The 20,219-nt window shown below is 40.2% G+C and overlaps 2 protein-coding genes across 2 annotated transcripts in view; one reads left to right on the top strand and one right to left on the bottom strand.

Moving 5' to 3' along the window:
* The window catches only part of LOC146004564 (adhesion G protein-coupled receptor L1-like), a 79,807-nt gene extending 73,379 nt beyond the window's left edge, over positions 1-6,428 (bottom strand). Inside the window, exon 1 of the mRNA XM_083143431.1 lies at positions 6,306-6,428. The gene's annotated coding sequence lies outside the window, so the exon portion shown is untranslated. The remainder of the gene's footprint in view (positions 1-6,305) is intronic.
* Positions 6,429-12,791: 6,363 nt separating this feature from the next.
* LOC146004709 (sodium-dependent neutral amino acid transporter B(0)AT3) overlaps positions 12,792-20,219 on the top strand; it is a 101,363-nt gene continuing 93,935 nt past the window's right edge. The window contains exon 1 of the mRNA XM_083143663.1: positions 12,792-12,985. The gene's annotated coding sequence lies outside the window, so the exon portion shown is untranslated. The remainder of the gene's footprint in view (positions 12,986-20,219) is intronic.

Below are 20,219 nucleotides of genomic sequence, written 5' to 3' on the forward strand. Positions count from 1 at the left end.
AAGTGATAAATGTGTTGGAATGTCTATAAACTTACTTTTCAACTTAAACATAGACTCAGTGGAATTTAGCAACATGTATTCTCGCGCTTCATCATCATCCTGTGCGAATTCCATAGGTAAAGGTGATGTAAATTCCCCCGTGCATATAGCACCGTGCCATGAAGGCACACGTAGTGGTGTGGTGGGCCCCGAAGATTCTCGATCTCGAACTATTTTTGCAGGTGATGTGATCAGCACCATGCTCCGGCAGCTTTCATTCCCCAGGGTTGCTCTCAGGTACCCATTGCTATGAGGCTGGGTGCGGAGACAAGGCTGGATAAATTCTAACCAATTCCGGGAATCGAACCCGAATCTCCCACGACGTTGTCAGACTAGACCAGCGCGGATCCTTGAATGAGTTTCAAATTTCAATTATTTCAATAAATTTATATATTTGCTTGTTTTTATGGATTTTCTTGACACTTAAAATGTCTCACTTATCATATACAAATAACCATTGACTAGACAATTATTTTGTAACAAAGAAACAAAAGAAATTTAATTGTGTTCTATTTCTTTCATAAATAGCAGCTGCATTAGTAGTAATTATTAGTAGTAATTAAACTAATTAATTAATTATAAGAATTATTAATTAATTTATTATTAATTAATTAATTAAAGTATAATAAAACAATGGTAATGTGAATTTGTAGAAAGTTTTCGAAATAACACCACCCTTGATGAAATCCTGCGTACGCTACTGTATTGATGAATGGACACTCACAAACATCCATGCCCAGGCCGGGACTCGAACGCAGGACCCCTGGCGTCGTAGCACGATGTGGTAACCACTCCGCTACGGGGACTGGCTGTTAATTAAGAGTGGTATATTGGAAGCATAAAATGCTCTGAACATTTCAGTACCTATGCTGTAAGGGCCGATTATTTATAAATAGTTACTGGCATCAGTGATCGAATCGCGCCTGCGCAGTAACATCAACTGGTCCATTGGCCAATAATATTATCCTAGTCAATTGTTGGTTATCCTGTGAGTTAGAGCGTGTTAAAATGGCTGCTCGGTTACATAATCCCGTCAGCTGAGAAGTATGGTCTTCAAATAAATGATTTGAAGAAACAAAGGCGTTGGAAACGGTAGTGTTGGATTGGCTGAAGTCCCAGGCGGCAAACTTCTATGCAGAGGGTATAAAAATCCTTGTTCCACGGCACCAAAAGTGCTTGAAAAATGTGGTGACTATGTTGAAAAATGAAGTGTATATGTACAGTCACGGACACTTCTGGGTTGTACTGTTTCCATTGAAAGTCAATGGGGTTGTTACAACGCAGAACTGTCCGTGACTGTACATGTTTGTAACAACTAATGCAGTGTTTGCTACATTTCTTGTTTGATACAATAAATCGGTCCTTTCTTTTGAAATGCGCCTCCACTGGAATCGAACACAAGGTCCATGTACAGAGCATTCCCTGACATTCGCTACGAGACTCGTCGGCAAGCGGCCCGGCGTCAGCGATTGTCTTTCCCGGTGTCCGCGACAGTCGCACGTTACAGTCTGTTTTTTTTCGCTCTCTCTGCCTTCGCTCTCTTTCCCTTTCTGTTGACGTTGCAGACTGACGGCAGTATAATTCTCCCTCGGAAGTTGTGTTGTGTCGTGTCCGTGTGTTGAAGATTGTGACTTAATATGGCACCACGAAAGTTTACATTACAACAAAGGATTTATCTTGTCGAGTGTTACTTCGGAAGGAGGAATTGTGAATTAGTGCGACGACGTTTTGCAACCAAATTTCCTGGTGTTCCCGTTCCACATAGGGCCACTATATTAAACCTCGTCAAAAAGTTTAGAGTAACAGGGTCAGTTCTGAATAAAAGTGGAAAAAATGGGGAAATCTTAAAAATAAAGTATACAAAGACAATCCGCACACCATCCGTGAGTTAAAAGAGAGTATTGTACGAAAAATTGGGAGAATTACAGTAGACGAACTTGCACGTGTAAATGCCAATTTCCTTCGGAGCTGCCAGGAATGTGTTGCAGCAGAGGGATATCATTTTCAACACCTTCTGTAGTCAAGGTTAGTACACAATATGAAAACTGTAATTTTAATAGCCGACTCTAGCGACTGTCGCTGACCCGTTCACCGGGAAAGACAAGCGCTGACGCCGGGTCACTTGCCGCCGAGTCTCGTAGCGAATGTCAGGGAATGGTCTTTATAAGCCAGGGATGAAAGCACAAGGGAAGGAAAGAGGAACCGCCCCCTCGTCCAGTCAGGAAGATCAATGTCTTCACTCAGAGGTGGGAGGTGCTCTGGGAAAGACTGGTAATTGACATGCTGTCGATCAAAGGAGGCGACAAGCTGAAATGACATAGAATGGTATCGCTTTTAAATGAGGTTCTCCGATCCCACTATAGATTAGGATGGATAAAAGATAACTAAGGGCGCATTCAAGAAGCTTGAACTCCCCTTGAAATGTTATCACCCTTATGCTATACGTCTGTATAACTTAGCAGACATAACACTATATAGCCTTACTGAATTCAAGTAGTAAAATGGATTTTTGCATTTTAATATTGTATTTTTTGTATTGGATTTTATTTTACAAATTTAGCATAGTAATTCTGTATTGATTTGCTTTATTTTACTTTGCTTTAGTGCCACTTTTGGCTAATTTGCGAAGATGTGTATAAGTGATGACATGGTGAAATTGATGAATGGACACTCGCAAACATCCACGTCCAGGTCGAGATTCGAACCCGGGACTCCTGGCATCGTAGCGCGATGTGCTAACCACTCCGCCACGGGGCCAGCAGTAATTCTGTATTGTATAAATAATGTAACAGTACTTAAGAGACATAGAACTACATAATCCTAATGAATTCAAGAAGTAAACTGGATTATTGTATAGTTGTATTTTTGTATTGTATTTTTGTACTATATTTTTTTCTTTATACAATTTTAGCATTGCATGTATGACGTTTTCCATACCCATGAATATTGGTCAACGGAAATAAATAAATTATTATTAGCTGTAATCGACGCCGTACAATTGATGACGTTGCATCTGACAGGCCTTCATCGCAAAAAGACATTGATATAGCCTTCGTTTGTTTGAGTTGCGTTTTAAGTCCACTTTATGCACAGATAAGCTAACCAGGACTGGACCTACAGTTTAAAGTGACTCCACAGGGTATCGAACACTGGACCATTTGATTACAAGGTGACGACGTAACCACGACGCCAGCGGGGAGGCCAACTGACTAATAACCCTCGTCACTATTCCCGACATTCCGTTGGAGAGTATGAACTCATGGATGGACGTCCGGAGCGGGGGGGGGGGGGGGGCAAGGGGGTCCACGGCTCTCCTGGAAAATGAATGTCCACCTGAAAATTATATATTTCATTTCAGTGACAGTAATTTATGTTAATTATGATAAATACGTTGAAGGAACATGATAATTTCAGACTGAAATACCGTTTTTTGAGGGGGGCATCTTTTGAAGGTCTTGTGTATCTGTAACCTGAATAAATGTTAAAAGGAATGGTTAGGTTAGTTACCATACATGCAGAGCTTGCTGTTGCACATCAAACTGAAATTTTTCAAGTATAATATCTTCATATGCAATGTATCTTATGTTAAAATTACCAAACTTTATTGTCATGTATTTCTATTTGACATGTCCTATAATACTATGTGTAACCAGAATAAATGTTAAAAGGTATGGTTAGTTACCATACATGCAGGGCTTGCTGTTGCACATCAAACTGAAATTGTATAGTATAATATCTTGATATGCAAGGGTTATAATACACAAATATATATGCGTGTATCTTACGTTAAAATTACCAAACCTTATTATCATGTACTTCTACTTGACATGTCCTATACTACAGATGTACCTACTTGTACAAAATTGTAGTCCTTGGATGCAAATAAATCATATCATATTATGGGGGAAAATATGCCTCCTTTGCCCCCCTGGAAAAAACCTTGCTTGCCCCTTCTTGGGAAAAACCTGCTGAAGTCCTTGAACTCATGGCTTCCCAAGGTTTCAATCCAATCCTCATAGTGGGGGAACGTGGGAGAGATATGACCAAGAAAGTCTAGGACGTGTGTTATCTAGTATCCACTGCTCCAAAAGAAGTGATGATTTGGGCAGAAGTTTTGTTATGCGATCAATAGTGACCCCTAAGCGTGATAAAGAAATCAATTTTATTGTAACTAAAGTTAATGGAAAGCGACAAATTAGTATTAGTTTGGCTCAGAAGATGGAGCAATGACTGAATAACTACAAATATTGTTTTAAGGGAAATTGACCTTTAACTACAAAAATTAAACTTTTGTAAAAGTTTATTTTTGAAAAATTCGTATTAATATTTATTTGTTGTTCACTGACACAGTGGCGTGCTCAAGAGGGGTTGATGGGGATTCATAACCCACCCTTCTGGCCCAGTATTTCTAGAAAAAAAATACGTCAAAGGAATGAAAAGATGGCAAAATGAGGATAACTACTAAAACAGTGCACGTAACCCCCCTTCCCTTCTGAACATCCTGGGCACGCCACTGCATCTACAGATAATGGGTTTCTAAACTTTATTTTTTAGTTCTGTCGTTACGGAGAAATGTATTATTGGAGTGCATGTATGTGTCACTGGCATTATTTTTATATCTTCCCTATTTCGTATTTTAGTTAATTTATTTATTTCTCTATTTTCTCTAAAATAATGGTGACTGTGATTAGAAAGAGTGATGTGATGAAACAAACGAGAAGAAACATACTAGTAAACATGTGCTACCAGTACCCACCCCCTAATACCACCCACGAATGTTCGCAATATCCTGTTGAATACTTTCACGACGGTGTTATATTTAACATTTACATCCACCATAAAAATTGCCTTTCACCTTCCAGATAAAATAAAACCTGTCTCTGTTCCTAGTTCTCTTATTGTATCTTCTTCTGTTTGTCTGTTCCTAGTTCCTCTTCAGTCTGTCTGTTCCTAGTTCCTCTTCAGTCTGTCTGTTCCTAGTTCTCTTATTGTCTTTTCACTTTCTGTCTGTTCCTATATTCTCTACCTGTCTCTTCTTCTGTCTGTCTGTTCCTAGTTCTCTTATTGTCTCTTCTTCTGTCTGTGCGTTCATAGCACTCTTCTTGTTTCTTCTTCTGTCTGTTTGTTCTTAGTTCTCTTCTTGTTGCTTCATCTGCCTATCTGTCTCTAGTTCCTCCTCCTGTCTCTTCTTCTGCCTGTTCCTAGTTCCTCTTCCTGTCTCTTCTTCTGTCTGTCCGTTCCTAGTTATCTTATTGTCTCTTCTGTCTGTCCGTTCTAAGTTCTCTTATTGTATCTTCTTCTGTATGTCTGTTCCTAGTTCCTCTTCCTGTCTCTTCTTCTTTCTGTCTGTTCCTAGTTCCTCTTCCTATCTCTTCTTCTTTCTGTCTGTTTCTAGTTCTCTTCCTGTCCATTCTTATGCCTGTCTGTTCCTAGTTCTCTTATTGTATCTTCTTCTGTCTGTGCGTTCCTAGTTCTCTTCTTGTTGGCCCCAGTGGCGGAGTTGTTAGCACATCGCGCTACGACGCCAGGGGTCCCGGGTTCGAATCCCGGATTGGGCATGGATATTTCTGAGTGTCCGTTCATCAATTTCATGACATCATCACTCATCCCCATTTTCGCAAATTAGCCAAAAGTGGCACAAAAAGCTAAGTAAAACAAAACAAATCAATAAACTAGTCCTCTTCTTGTCTCTTCTTCTCCCTGTCTGTTCTTAGTTTCTCTTCCTGTCTCTTCGTCTGTCTGTCTGTTCATAGATTCTCTTCCTGTCTCTTCTTCTGTCTGTCTGTCTGTTCCTAGTTTTTCTTACTGTCTCTTCTTCTGCCTGTATTTTCCTAGTTTCGTTTCCTGTCTCTTCTTCTGTCTGTATGTTCCTAGTTTCTCCTCCTGTGTCTTCTTCTTCCTGTTTGTTCCTAGTTCTCTTATTGTCTCTTCTTCTATCTGTCTGTTCCTAGATCCTCCTCCTGTTCTTCTTCTCTCTGTCTGTCTGTTCCTATCTCTCTTATTGTCTCTAATTTCTGTCCCTTTTTCCCTATCTGTTTGTTTCTAGTTTCTCTTCTTGTCTTTTTTTTACTTTATATTTATCTGTCTGTTTCTTGATCAATTGCATCCCTGTTTCTCTCCTCTATTTCTCTCTTTTACACACACACACACACACACACACACACACACACACACACACACACACACACACACACACACACACACACACACACACACACACATACACACACCAACTTTAGTGAAACTCCTACGATTTTAGTACTCACATCTCCGTCTACGCCTGGCGCGGGAAGAAACTCCTGAAGAGACCACAGCAGATGTAGAGGAGCGACGCCATCCCGGACGAACCCACAGTCAAAGCCTGGCATCGAAGCTTTTGATGCATACTACTGAATCCGCAAAAGCAAAAATGTTAAAAAGGGGGAGGAGGAATATCAGCGTGTATCTAAGGACGTGAGCAATGTGTTTGTTTTGCCTTGGCAACCGTTGCTTGGCTGAGGAGTCTATGGAAACGACATCGCCCTGTCCCTCCCCTCCCCGTGAAACAATTACCCGGCCTCTTTCTATGAGTTTGTCCTCTCCCACTCTGTTTCGCCATCGGCTATCTTTAATCTCTTGAGGAGGTTCGCAGCTCGGAAATCAATTAATTGATCTCGGTTTCATTTGTCTGTTCATATGATACGTATTTTCTAAGAATGCGACTGTCGACCTCCGGGAAGGAGTGGTTAGCACAGCGCGCTACGGCGTCAGGGGTTCCAGATTCGAATCCCGTGCTGGGCATCTACGCGATTAGCAACGTAAAACTGAGCAGTGACGTCAACTTATATGGGCCTGTGGGGCTCGATCCCACCTAATAATTTGCCTCGTATTTGTTATTATATTTTAAAAATAATTTTAGAAATAAATAACAATACATAATTCAGAAATGCACAGTATGTATTCCTGTTCAAATATGATTAGAATGATTAAATCAAGAAGACTTAGATGGGCAGGCCTTGTGGCACGAATGGGAGAGGAAAGAAGAGTTTACAGGATTCTTGTTGGGAAGCCTGATGGTAAGACACCAGTAGGAAGACCAAGAAGAAGTGGAGGGACAATGTTGAGATGACCTAAAGGAAATCGGTAAGAATGGAAAAGATTGGATTGATCTTGCCCAGGATAGGGACAGATGGAAGGCTTGTGTTGCTGCAGCCATGAACCTTCGGGTTTAAGAAGGATAGAGAGTTAGTTAGAACTAATGTTCTCGCGTTTAACTGAACAAACAGGTTCATACCTAACGACTTCTCCTACCTGAATTACTGTTCATAATTTGATGTCATCGGTGTTCCATGTTATTTACATGTGTTCATATCATTATTATAAAAGTAATGAAAGACATAGGCTTATGACACGTGTTAAGTGTTGTGTAAATTTATACAACATGTCTCTGAGTTCAGCTCATCCAATGTTTTTCAAACGTTGGCTCCATTGCAACTGAGTACTACTTGCACATATTTCAGACGACATAAATACTGATTCAAAATGTTCCTGGTGCCTAAATAAATACAAATCAAATGGATGCCGACCATACACTGAAACAAACCAGACCAGTGTGTGCCCATGGAAGTTACCTCAAGTAACTCAGTTACGATGACAGATAGTTCATTCATTTGGTTTACTTCGCATTTCTACCACTTTTGGCTAATCGCGAAGATGAGAATGAGTGATGCTATTGATGAAGGGACACTCACAAAGAACACCCATGTCCAGGCCGCGATTCGAACCCGGGACCCTGGAGGCGCCACGGGGGCCGGCTGATTGGTATTTCAGTCCATAATTATATATTTACATTGAGACGTTGAACATTGTTGATAACCGACCCTAGCTGTCGCATCGGTCCACAGCCTTCACGGAAATCTCTCGGGCAACGTATTATACCGCAAAACTCGCAATAAACATTTAGTAATAGGATTATTTCTAGCGTTAATCTTTAAATTTGTAAAGTGACTGTCAATTCTTTTTATCTGCTGAAGTAACGAAGTTCGGAAGTTATTCCAGAAAATGGCGATCAACTGCGAAGTTAACTTACCAATTAGCCATCTTCACAGTGTTAATGAATCAAATCTTGGCTCCAATATCTGCATCTTGAATCTTAGTTCCGATATCTGATTTCCAAATTTTGTTTCCCATATCGGAATCTCGAATCTTGGTTCAGATATCCAAATCACGAATCTCGGTTCCGATATTCGAATCTCGAATCTTCGATCCGATATCCGAATTTCATTTTCATTTTTTGCCCATATCCGAATCTTCAATCTTGGTTCCGATATTCTAATCTCGGTTCCGACATTCGAATTTCCAATCTCAGTTCTGTTAATCGAATTTCGAATGTTGATTCCGATATCCAAATCTCGAATCTTGGTTCTGATATCTGAATCTTCAATCTTGGTTTCGACATCAGAATTCCAAGTCTTCACTATCCGAACACATTATTAATTTTACGCCCATCCTCTAGAGACAGTAAGGCTGGAGGAGACACATTATTCCTTAAATCTCCAGCTCTTTTTGTTCTTTTCTCTCTGCCAAACTCTCAAACGCGATTAGCCTATCAGTACGAATAAGCGACGTAGATCGACAGCAACAAAACTTGCGAGTACCATTTCGTTCATTGCGGAGGAAGGAGGGGAATTTATCCACGATGTGACGAAATGACTCAAAGCAAGCCCGCTTGTTTCCACAACAAACCATCCTGTGTTCGTTGCTCCTGGTAACAACTTTTGTGTATGTGACCTGTTTCTTAGGTAACACAAACTATGAAAACAACCCCCTCCCCTTTCCCCCTTCCATGTCCGCCGTTTCTCAGGTAACATCACCATAACGTGTTTCATAATGCTTACCGAATCCAAGTTTATTAGTCAATACTAGCTTCCCTTAAAATAGGATAATCTATTCTTAATTTGCCTCTGTTCGTGAAAAAGTTACTTGGCCGTCGGAAAGGGGAACACAGGCTTCCGTGGGAAGTAAATATCAGGCGAAAATTAAATGTTCCGTGTACACATTAATTTAATAAATGACAATGAAATGCATTAATTTTTGAGCCAGCTCTTCATTACCAGTAAGACTCGTATAATAACATACACCGTGTCCATAAATATACTGTCATACTTTAAAGTGGTATTACGTCGCTTTGGATAATCGTATTTAAATTAAATTGGTGACATTTGAAAGAAAAACTCAAATATTTTTGTGCATGTCAACAATGGACACCAATATCAGCAATGGACAACAATGAACGAGATCAAACATAGAAACTGAAATAAATTCACTCCTGACAACAATGGACGATGCGGGTTCATTGTTGGATATTTAGCAGGCAGGCAGGTTACATTTGAATGTTTTCCTTTAAAATTGTGTTGTTATTACAGAAGATTTAAGAACGTAGTTGGTGTGTTTCATCATTCCACGCAGAGTTTGGTGAAAGTTCAGCATGCGGATTGAAGTCGAGGTTACCTGACTTGACTGTCTGTGACTTTTTTTTATGGGGTTACATAAAAGATTGTGTCTATGTACCCTCATTGCCTCAAAACCTGCAAGAACTGCAAATTCACATCACTTCTGCAATCCAGTCCATCCCTGTGGATATGTTGGAGTGTGTGTGGCATGAATGGGAATATCGCCTTGATGTCTGCAGGGCCACTCATGGGGGGCCACATTCAATGTCTATGAGTTGTAAAATAAAATATTTGAGTTTTTCTTTCAAATGTCACCAATTTCATTTAAATACGATTATCCAAAGCAACGTAATATCACTTTAAAGTATGACAGTATATTTATGGACACGCTGTATTATATTCGTTAAAGAAACGTCATAATTGCAAATTGAGGGGCACTATTTTTTAAAAAAATGCTTACCTCTCTCTGCAAGTAATCCTATGGATAGCCGCCGCTACTTTGTATTATTGTTATTTTACGTCGCTTTTCTGCCACTTCTGGCTAACTGTGACGATGAGTAGATGATATTCATCAAAGGACACACCTGATGATAGTTGACCACGCCCACGCCCACGCCAGGACTCGAACCGGTGGACGCACATTGCATGGTGGTTTTGGTCCCACTTTAAACCATAGGTCCAGTCCCGATTAGCCTTACTGTGCATAAAGTTGACATAAAGAGCCAGCAAAAGTTAGACTTGCAGGAAAAGAATAAACACAGAACCTTTAGCCTGTTGAAATGGATGCTGGTGGAAACAATGATCTGCACAGCCAGGTTGCATACGTACAGGATACGAAATGCCATTTTTGGAGGGTTCGTAATCGTCGAAACGAGACGTCAACGAGCAAAAGGTTATTAAGGATGAGGAATACATATTCAATTATGAAGAACACATCAATGGAGATGTACTAGATTCGACCGAAGATAGATTTTGTATGGGCATTTGTTGAAGTTCTACTTTTTAAGCCAATGTTTCTTTGTTGAAGTTCTACTTTTTAAGTCATGTTTATTTTGTTGAAGTTCTACTTTTTAAGCCAACGTTTGTTTGTTGAAGTTCTACTTTTTAAGCTAATGCTTGTTTCTTGAAGTTCTGCTTTTTAAGCCATGTTTTTTGTTGAACTTCTACTTTTTAAGCCAATGCTTGTTTGTTGAAGTTCTACTTTTTAAGCTAATGCTTGTTTCTTGAAGTTCTACTTTTTAAGCCAATGTTTGGTTGTTGAAGTTCTACTTTTTAAGCCAAAGCTTGTTTGTTGAAGTTCTATTTTTAAGCGAAAGCTTGGTTTTTGAAGTTCTACTTTTTAAGCCAATGTTTGTTTGTTGAAGTTCTACTTTTTAAGCCAATGTTTGTTTGTTGAAGTTCTACTTTTTAAGCCAATGTTTGTTTGTTGAATTCTACTTTTTACGCCAATGTTTGTTTTAAAGTCTACTTAAAAAGTGGCCGCGGTGGCTCAGTCGGTAACGCGTCTGACTACCATGCTCAAGGTCCCGGGTTCGATCCCCGGCCGGTTCAAATCCGGGAACTTTTCTAACGTTGGAATCGGCCCCGGCGCCCACCCAGCGTCGAATGACATGGGTACCTGGGGGAAACCCTGGGGAGTAAAGGTGGTCAGGGGCGTGATGCTGATCACATCACCCCCACTCACGACCGGATCAAGAAAGTGTGGGACGTTACCCCCATACCCCCTGTACGCCTTCATGGCGTGGTGCTAAGCACAGGGGAGCACTTAACCTTTTTTTAATAAATACAAAGATGGGCTAATCTGGGATTACAGTTTACACTGCTTGCCTCCACCGGGTATTGAACCCGGCACCTCACGATTACAAGGCAACAGGTTCAATATTTTGGCGCCATCTATGGTCTACTTTTCCCGAGTGTAGATTATCGAATTCAACAAGGATATCGTGAAAATGGACCTTGATCCGAAGGAAAGTAAATTAGTAAGTAAGTAAACAAGTAGCCGATGTGTGTGTTTTCCCGGGAAAGTTTGTACTCATTCGAACATATTACACCCACGATGGTTTGATTTGATTTGATTTGTTATTTTAAGTTCACTTTATGCTCAGTATGGCTACTCGGGACTGGACCTACAGTTTAAAGTGGGATCCGAACCACTTGTGCCTCCACCGGGTATCGAACCCGGGACCACACCCACGATGGGAGAAAGTCTCTTCGCTGACCGTCTTTGAATTGAATGATAGATTCAATCAGAGCCCGGCGGGAAATTCGGAGGGATTATTTTGGATTTGTTCAAATTAGTGAAAATCCCTCGGCTGGAAAATAAGGAGCAGTGGTAATCCCTATCGTTTAATTCTGTCCCCCTCCCCCCCACTTTCCTCTCGGTCTGTTTCCACTTCGGGAGGGAGGTGAGGAACAAAGCTTGTAATTTGGTGCAGTTCATCTCGCTTCATTGACGGCGCCATTCCCGCGTATTCTTCTTCTGAACTTGTACACTCGGCGCAAAAAGTTTTTCAATCTGCATATCCGATTGCATATAACTCAAGGATAAAATTTCTTATTGTGGAAACAGAGATGGAGATTACGTTCGCATGGCTCAACCTCGAATACTTTTTGGTAAATTGTAAAATAACGGTATTAGGTGTTGAAAAATAACTGAAAACAACAAATACGATTATTGTTGTTGCTGTAACAGGCTTATTGCACGTTTCTTTTCTTCCAGTTTTGGGTAATCGCGACGATGAAGATGTATTGTGAATACATGAAAATTAAGAAGGGGCAATCACAAGCACGTATGGATAGGACACAGAACACCAGATTATACTGGTTATGGCTCCACACGCCAGAGCCTCGTTTGCCTGCAATAATACAGTGTATACGTGAAATAACTACGTGATGTTTAAGTATGTTTTGAACAGTTCACCCTTTACGCACCTAACCAAATGCTCTAACCATTCCGTGCAGTGGCGTGCCCAGGATTTTCATAAGGGATGAGATATATTGATGAAGGGAGGGGATAACTCCCTTTCGTTAGCAGCCAGCCTATATTTTGAAATCTTTTCTTGTAATGAGATGGGTTATGCCCCAACTCCCCCACTTGGATACGACACTGATTCTCTGCACGGGAATCCTTGAAGTGAATGTCACCGCTTCACACTCCTCCAAATCGTTACGAATTTCGACACTCGCCTAACAGATGGCAGGGGATCATTTTCGCAAAATCACTCCCCTGCTGACTCTCGGATTTCCCACCAGAGGCGCTGCAGTCGCATGGGGGTTTTCGACGCGTATTGATCGTCCCTTCTGCTTATTGGATAAAGCGGGGGTGGCTTCTGGCTGTGGATCCAGCTCACCCTGTACCAGGAACTCTTCTTTTCCCCTGTGGTTGTTTCTTCCTCGTCGATCTGAGAAGTGGTGTGTGCCTTATGACGCTGCGAGTGACGTCAGAGTCCAGGCGGACACGCAGAATGGTGCGTCCGACGAAGGGAAGACAGTGAACAGGAACTCATGAACGGGGAGTAAGTACAAAAAAAAAACTTTCTTTTCCCTTAGTTATTCTGTTTCATTTCATCCAACCTGCGTTTGTTTTGCGTACTCTAAACTTAAAACCGCCTTAAAAGTCGAAAGGGCTGCTAATTGTCCCGTTACTGTTGCGTTAGGGCCTCCTTGGCATGACTATCGGCCTGTAATCGAAGGATTCCAAGGTTCGAATCCCGCTGTAAGCACAGTTCAGATGTTCGCATCTGACCTTTAAAAAAGTAGACCAAATTTCAATTAGTCTATCCGTACAGAAAGTAAATTAAATTTTTTAAAAAAGGTTGGCACAATTGTGTTTAAATATCTCTAAACAAGTTTAAAACAACGATTAAATCAAGAACCGAAAAAAGTTTGAACGAAAAAACGACAATGAAAAATATGTACTACGTGCCATGAATCTATGTTATCACTAAACGAAAAGTACTGCTAATACTAATATTGCTTGCATTAAGATTTTCAAATAACAGATGTTTAGCTAAGAGGATTTTAAAGAAACTAGCACAAAAACCTTACAAACTTATTTAATCTTTGTTGGAAATTAATGCATTGTTGCAGTCTTACGTTATGGATTGATTATCGTGAAGTGTACTGAATGCTTGTATTCATGCTCAACACAATAAAACATTACTGCTATTCACTATAATACAACAGTTACAGGAGAGCATATATATTTCATTCTGATAAGGACTTTAATACCTCTGCATTAGTGATTAGCGTAGCGACCATTTTCCCAGCTGGTTCAGAAGATTCATATACTGTACCAGTGCTGCTTTAGTTTCCGGTGCAAGCTCCTCCCTCCAAACTTCAACTCGTGACGTGATTGGTCCGTGCGGAGGTGTGTTTCCCATACGTCACACCTGACGCTTGGAGTAGCCAGTAAAGTAGCACAACCTTGAAATTTTCCCGCGCTCTTATGATATTGGATAGTGCAAATGACGCTGGCTGTATTCTATCTTGTACTCCATAAGAGATGCTACCGTATTTATTCGGAGAAGTGATATCCTCTTTTCTTTAGCTTTACACTAGGACCGTTCTATAGGGTGTTCGAAAAGTTTCATACCATAGACTGAATCACAATATTTGTTCAATACGTCGAGTTCCACAGAAGTCTGTAGGCGGAAACGCAGCTTGTGCCAAAGGCAGAGCAAGTTACATCGACAATGCGAAACGAGCAGTTTCTGTGAGTTACATATTTCCTTGCCTCAACAAGGAAATATGAAAGCAGACTCAGGAAGTAAAGACATGCGTCGCACACACTTGTCTCGTCCTCGACACGAGCGATTCAGTCAAGGTCCTCCCCCCCTCCTATGTTATCAAGAGCAAGGTTTCCGTCAAGGTAACCTACAGGAAGTTGTGGTGGCTTAGCGTAAACAAGGCCAGAACGTTGACCTTGAATATTATGGGAATAACCCTGGCGACAACCACCGAAGGTCTACTGACCACAAGCCTTCGCCATGGCCAGCAAAGGCCAACTCTCTCCCACAGAATGGACAGTCAAGAAAATAGCAAGGTTGTGAGCTCTCTTAGCAGGGTTGAGGATAGAGACAAGGTTGTAGCTGGAATAAATACAACTGGAAACACGTCTGTTGAGTCCCGGTTCATCGAGAGACGCTGAGATGCCGCTCTGCTGTTCGCTGCTCCTGTCTTAGAGAAAAAGCATCTTTTCCCAAAATGTTGACACTTGAGAATTCCCACTATCTCAGTATACTAAGATCAAGTCACATATGGCCAGGTAGTTAAGGCCAAATCACACGGAACTGGATATCCAGTTAGTTGGCGCTGTTGTGGCTACCTGCCTGGCTGGCTGCTTGACTACTTTGGAGGAATAGGACATGTTCTAATTGCTACTGGCTTTCCTCGACTGGATTCTGTGGAACAGCTAATCAGAGTAAAGTTTGGCCATGTGAAGATAATCTGCGAGTTTACAAAGGGGAGTCTTTTGTCTGTGGTTTCCGAGTGTTGGCTGTTTTTGTTAGTTTCTTGATAAAAAAAAAAGGAAAGAGATGACGTGCAGGGCATTCGTGTTCAGTTCGTTAATATTTAGGTATTTATGCAAAGTGATAAGATGTGTACGTGACAAATATGATTAGCCGAAAATGAAAAACCTTATTATTACCATGTGTATTAAATTAAATGTTTGATTTTTTTTAAAAATTGTGAATGAATCCTGCAAATCGCATGTATGAATATGCATACCAGAGTTAATTAAAAAGCTTGTTCGGTACGCAGTGATTACCATATTTTTTCGAGCCCATCTTTAGTCCATACTTTTCTTTTTTTAATTTTTAATAAAAGCACAAAGCAGTAATTCTCGTACAACATTCTTCAGATTGTCTGCTCAGCGAAATGTCTTATGGGAACAAACGTCTATCAGCAAGTACGATAATAAGTATCGCGTGAGGCGAAAACTAGCAAATAGGTAGCCAGTCCAGCGCCAACTAGGGCATTCCTACTGGAAATCCACTTCCGTGTGATTCAGGCTTGAGAGTAGTTATAAGTTTTATACTTGTTAAGACACTTAGATCAATAAACATGTTATATATTGAGCGAGTGCGTTTCTATGTCTCCCATCTACATTTCAACTAAGGTATTTTACCCAGAAGTAGCGCTAGCTGTCCCCATAGCGTTACATTGTCTTGAAGAAAATATTACTAAAAGTGTTTCAAAAGGAAAGACTAAAGCTAAATAAATTATTTCTATCATGGCAGCTTTGGATGAGAGCTGGTGAATCTTTGCATCTATATTCTTAATATCATAATTCAAGAAAGTTTTCCTCACAACTAGTGCAGTCCGTTCTTTCCATAACACGCTCACTCCATCTGTGGATATGTAAGGGATAGCTTTGCTATTTAGGTATTACAATATGAAAGAAAAGTTAGTAACTTTTCCATGTTTTATTAAGCACTGCTCTTTAACTACTGCAATACACAAAAGAAAACTATATTTTCGTGCTTTATAATTATTTCATAGGAACTTCAAAGGGGTTGATGGCCTCCCCAAAGACGTATGGCAAAATCGTTGCCTTGTAATCAAGGAGTCCCGGGCTCGATACCCGGTGGAAACACACAATGGTTACCTCCAGTTCCGATTAGCTTATCTGTGAATAAAGTGGGCTTAAAACAAATCCAAAGGGGGTTGAGGCCACAAACGCATCCTCTTGGGATGTCCTTGGTTGAAATCTATATATATATAAAAATGGATGTATGTGTGTGTGTATATATATGTTTGTTCCGGCATAACTCTCGAACGCTTGGAACAATTTCAACCAAACTTGGTACACGTATCACTTGCAATCTGGAAAGAATGTGTTTGGGGTAAGACACCCCTAGGGGTAGGGTGGGAAGGGATGACATGTAAAAATAATCAAGAACGACCGATATTAAATTCCGCACAAACAGACATCCGTGACTCTATGCAATCCTCACAACGATAGTGTTGTCGGGTTGTCTAACATTCAGGCTGTGTTGAGAATGGAATCCATAGTTTTCGTTACACTCCCAATGCGGTTCAACTTCAAAAACTCAATATGCTGAACAAGGCAGAAATTTATTTTATTAAAAACATAAACTAAACGTAACGTTTCAACCTTCTAGCAAGGTCTTCTTCAGACTCTGCACCCAGTACAAATGTAACAAGGTACAAAACAGGACGATATATACACACAAAAATTACTCCCCACCAGACTATTACAAAGTTGTTCTGGAACATTGACAAGGGAAAGCCATCTGCTAGAATGTTCCAGAACAACTTTCTAATAGTCTGGTGGGGAGTAATTTTTGTGTGTATATATCGTCCTGTTTTGTACCTTGTTACATTTGTACTGGGTGCAGAGTCCGAAGAAGACCTTGCTAGAAGGTTGAAACGTTACGTTTAGTTTATGTTTTTAATAAAATAAATTTCTGCCTTGGTCAGCATATTGAGTTTTACATATCATGGAAACAAGGCTTAATGGTGTTATAATTCAAGTTCATCACCTATCGTTATGGGGTTGAGAGGGGGTGATAAATAAAATGCCACAAATGAGCTAGATTAGTGTCGAATCCATAGCTTTCAGAGTCGCTAAGCTAATTGGTGACATTCACGATCACATTTAAAATTAGTTACATTTTACACTATAGTTAGAATTAATTATTTTCCTGTCTAATACAAGATTGGAATAAATAAATACCCGGGCAACGCCGGCTAATCGGCTAGTACTGTATAAAATACAACTATGAGCCAGAAAAGATGTCAATAAAACAAAGTAAGTATGTTACTGGTTACGAATCATGTTCTAACAAGGCATAAACTGTATTTTTATTAATTTTTACGGAATATTGAGCACGATGCACGCAGTAGAGCATTGATTTTACCCCTCTCCCTCCCTCCAAAAGGTGGTAAGACAATTCTTCACTCCAGAGATATCAGAAAGGTCACGTGGTATTGATTGCGAACCCATCTTTAACAACGTGACATCAAATTCTGAAGCCTTTTCAGAGCGTTCTAATTAGTAGCGAATCCTTTTAAGATAAAGGAAGAGCGGAGAAGACAAATAAAAGGCGCACAAGTGGGGAGAAGGATCCAAAATCAGGACTCGCTGTTCTTGTCTTTAGCAGACTTATTTGCAAAATCCTGTTACAATAAGCTTAACGAAAGCAGCGTTTGGAAAATAACTTGAAAAATTATCAGAGTTGCAATTACATGGTTCAAAAAGTAACTGAAAAAAAGTTACTTGGTTCAAAAAGTAACGGGGTTGCAGTCAGTGATGTGCGTCTACGCGTAAACAACGATAGTCTACATTCTACCCGTAGACTATTTTATACACGTAGATGACGTAATCTATGTAAACAACATAGCGAAAGGTGATAACTTAACAAAGGGCGCCGTGGAATTACAAGAAAATTATACTGCGTATCAGTTGCTGATGTGTGAGAAGAACTTTTCATACTCTTTCTTCCAAATTCGAACAATTTCTCACCTAGGAAGAAACCTAACATAGGAAATATTCTAGTGTTTACGGGGAAAAGACCACTCTTGCCTCACGACTGCCATCTGTTGTTTTTTGCATACTATTTATATTCTTCCATAGTTGATGAGAGAAGAGAAGAGAAATTTTGTTGTAAATAGGATTCTTTTCAGTTTGTTAGGAACCAATATAGTTGAAAATGTCACTTTCCTTTCATGAAACCATTGAAAATTAATTTTAATGCACTTTAGATTGTCTACGTAGTCTATGTAAACTACAACCCAATGTAATCTACGCGTAGATTACGTGTAGACAACGCACGTAGAAAAAAAAGGTAAAAAGGTAAAGTGCTCCCCTGTGCTTAGCACCACGCCATGAAGGCGTATAGGGGGTGATCCGGTCGTGAGTGGGGGTGATGTGATCAGCATCATGCCCCTGACCGCCTTTACCCCCCAGGGTTTCCCCCAGGTACCCATGTTATTCGACGCTGGGTGGGCGCCGGGGCCGCTTCCATCGTTAGAAAAGCTCCCGGATTTGAACCGGCCGGGGATCGAACCCGGGACCTTTAGCATGGTAGTCAGACGCGTTACCGACTGAGCCACCGCGGCCAACGCACGTAGACGTAAACTTATTGTCTATGGCACATCACTGGTTGCAGCTAATCATTTTAAGAAGCAACTCAGTTACAGTTAAAGGTACTTCAAAAGTAACTAAGTTATTCTTGCAGTTACATTCTGCTGAAAATTACACAAATCAGAGATCATAATAAGACAGATGAAGATTTGCATGTGTTTTACTTGTTTCTGGTACACAATACAAGTCTTCATATGTGTAGATTATAACAACAAATACATTGAGCAAGGAGTTAGCTTTGATACAATGTTAAAGTATTTTCGCTACATCACCAGAAAATTACTGCTACAATTTGTTTAAAAATACGTCAACGAGTTTTTGCTTAATTCATCAAGAGACTAATATACTTGCTAGCAGATGTAGTATTGAAGGCATCCCATTCTACGGTAGCAAACCGCCATATTCAAGATGGCCGCCTGAGGGAATTTAAAACCTTGTGCCGAATAGTGAGCATAAAAAAGAAGGGAAAAAACATGAACATCTACTTCACGAAGGTTATTGTGCACTCCATCGTCTCTTCTTCGATTTTTTTCTGTTCAACTGTCTTGAATGTCTTCGTCAGCTCTTCTTTCTCTTTTTCCGCGACTTTTCTCATTTGCCGTGAACATCTGAAGGTGCTCTCCCCATCCACCCTGGCGGCAAACAATCTGTGAATAGGTCCGCTGGAGTGGATCGAGATCCCATCAAATGGCGTATTCATTGAAACTCTCTCTCAATCTACCTCGAGCGTCGTGGTCCATAGCATCCGCAGATTCTACAAAGCGATCTTCTTTTTTTTTCCAACTTAAGACTTCATTTTTACGTTTTACTAAATCGAATGAGGTTCGGATAGCGGGAGACCTTCGCCTGATGATTTTCCTCGCGGATGAATGCGGGGATGGTACCTACAATTTATTATTTGTTGTTATTTGGCGACGCCTCTATACAAGGTGTCTGAAGAGCAGTGATGTGCCGCATACTATAAGTTTACGTCTACATGCGTTGTCTACACGTAATCTACGCGTAGATTACATTTGGTTGTATTTTACATAGACTACGTAGACAATGTAAAGTACATTAAAAATAATTTTATAGGCTATCATAAAAGGAAAGTGACATTTCCAACTATATTTGTTCCTAACGAACTGACAAAAATCCTATTTACAACAAAATTTCTCTCTTCTCGAAAGAAAATAAATCTTATGCAAAAAAAAGACAACAGATGGCAGTCGTGAGGCAAAAGTAGTCCCTTTTCCCACAAAACACTAAAATTATCTTATATAAGGTTTTTTCCCTAAGTGAGAAATTGTTCGAAATTGAAAGGAAGAGTATGAAAGGCTTTTCTCACACACTAGCAACTGATACGCAGTATAATTTTGTTTTACTTCTACAGCGCCCTTAGCTAAGTTTTCACCTTTCGTCATGTTGTATACATAGATTACGTTATCTACGTGTATAAAATAGTCTACGTGTAGAATGTAGACTATTGTTGTTTACACGTAGACGCACATCACTGCTGAAGAGTCGAGCACCAAATCACACCACTTGCTCAGTATGTCTGACTTTTCTTTGTTTCTTTTAACTCCACTTTATGCACAGATATGTTCATCGGGACTGGCCCTACAGTTTAAAGTGGAATCCGAAGTAGTATGCGTATC

Source organism: Lepisma saccharinum, chromosome 22 (genome assembly GCF_977018435.1).
Source record: "Lepisma saccharinum chromosome 22, izLepSacc3.1, whole genome shotgun sequence".
Lineage (NCBI taxonomy): Eukaryota > Metazoa > Arthropoda > Insecta > Zygentoma > Lepismatidae > Lepisma > Lepisma saccharinum.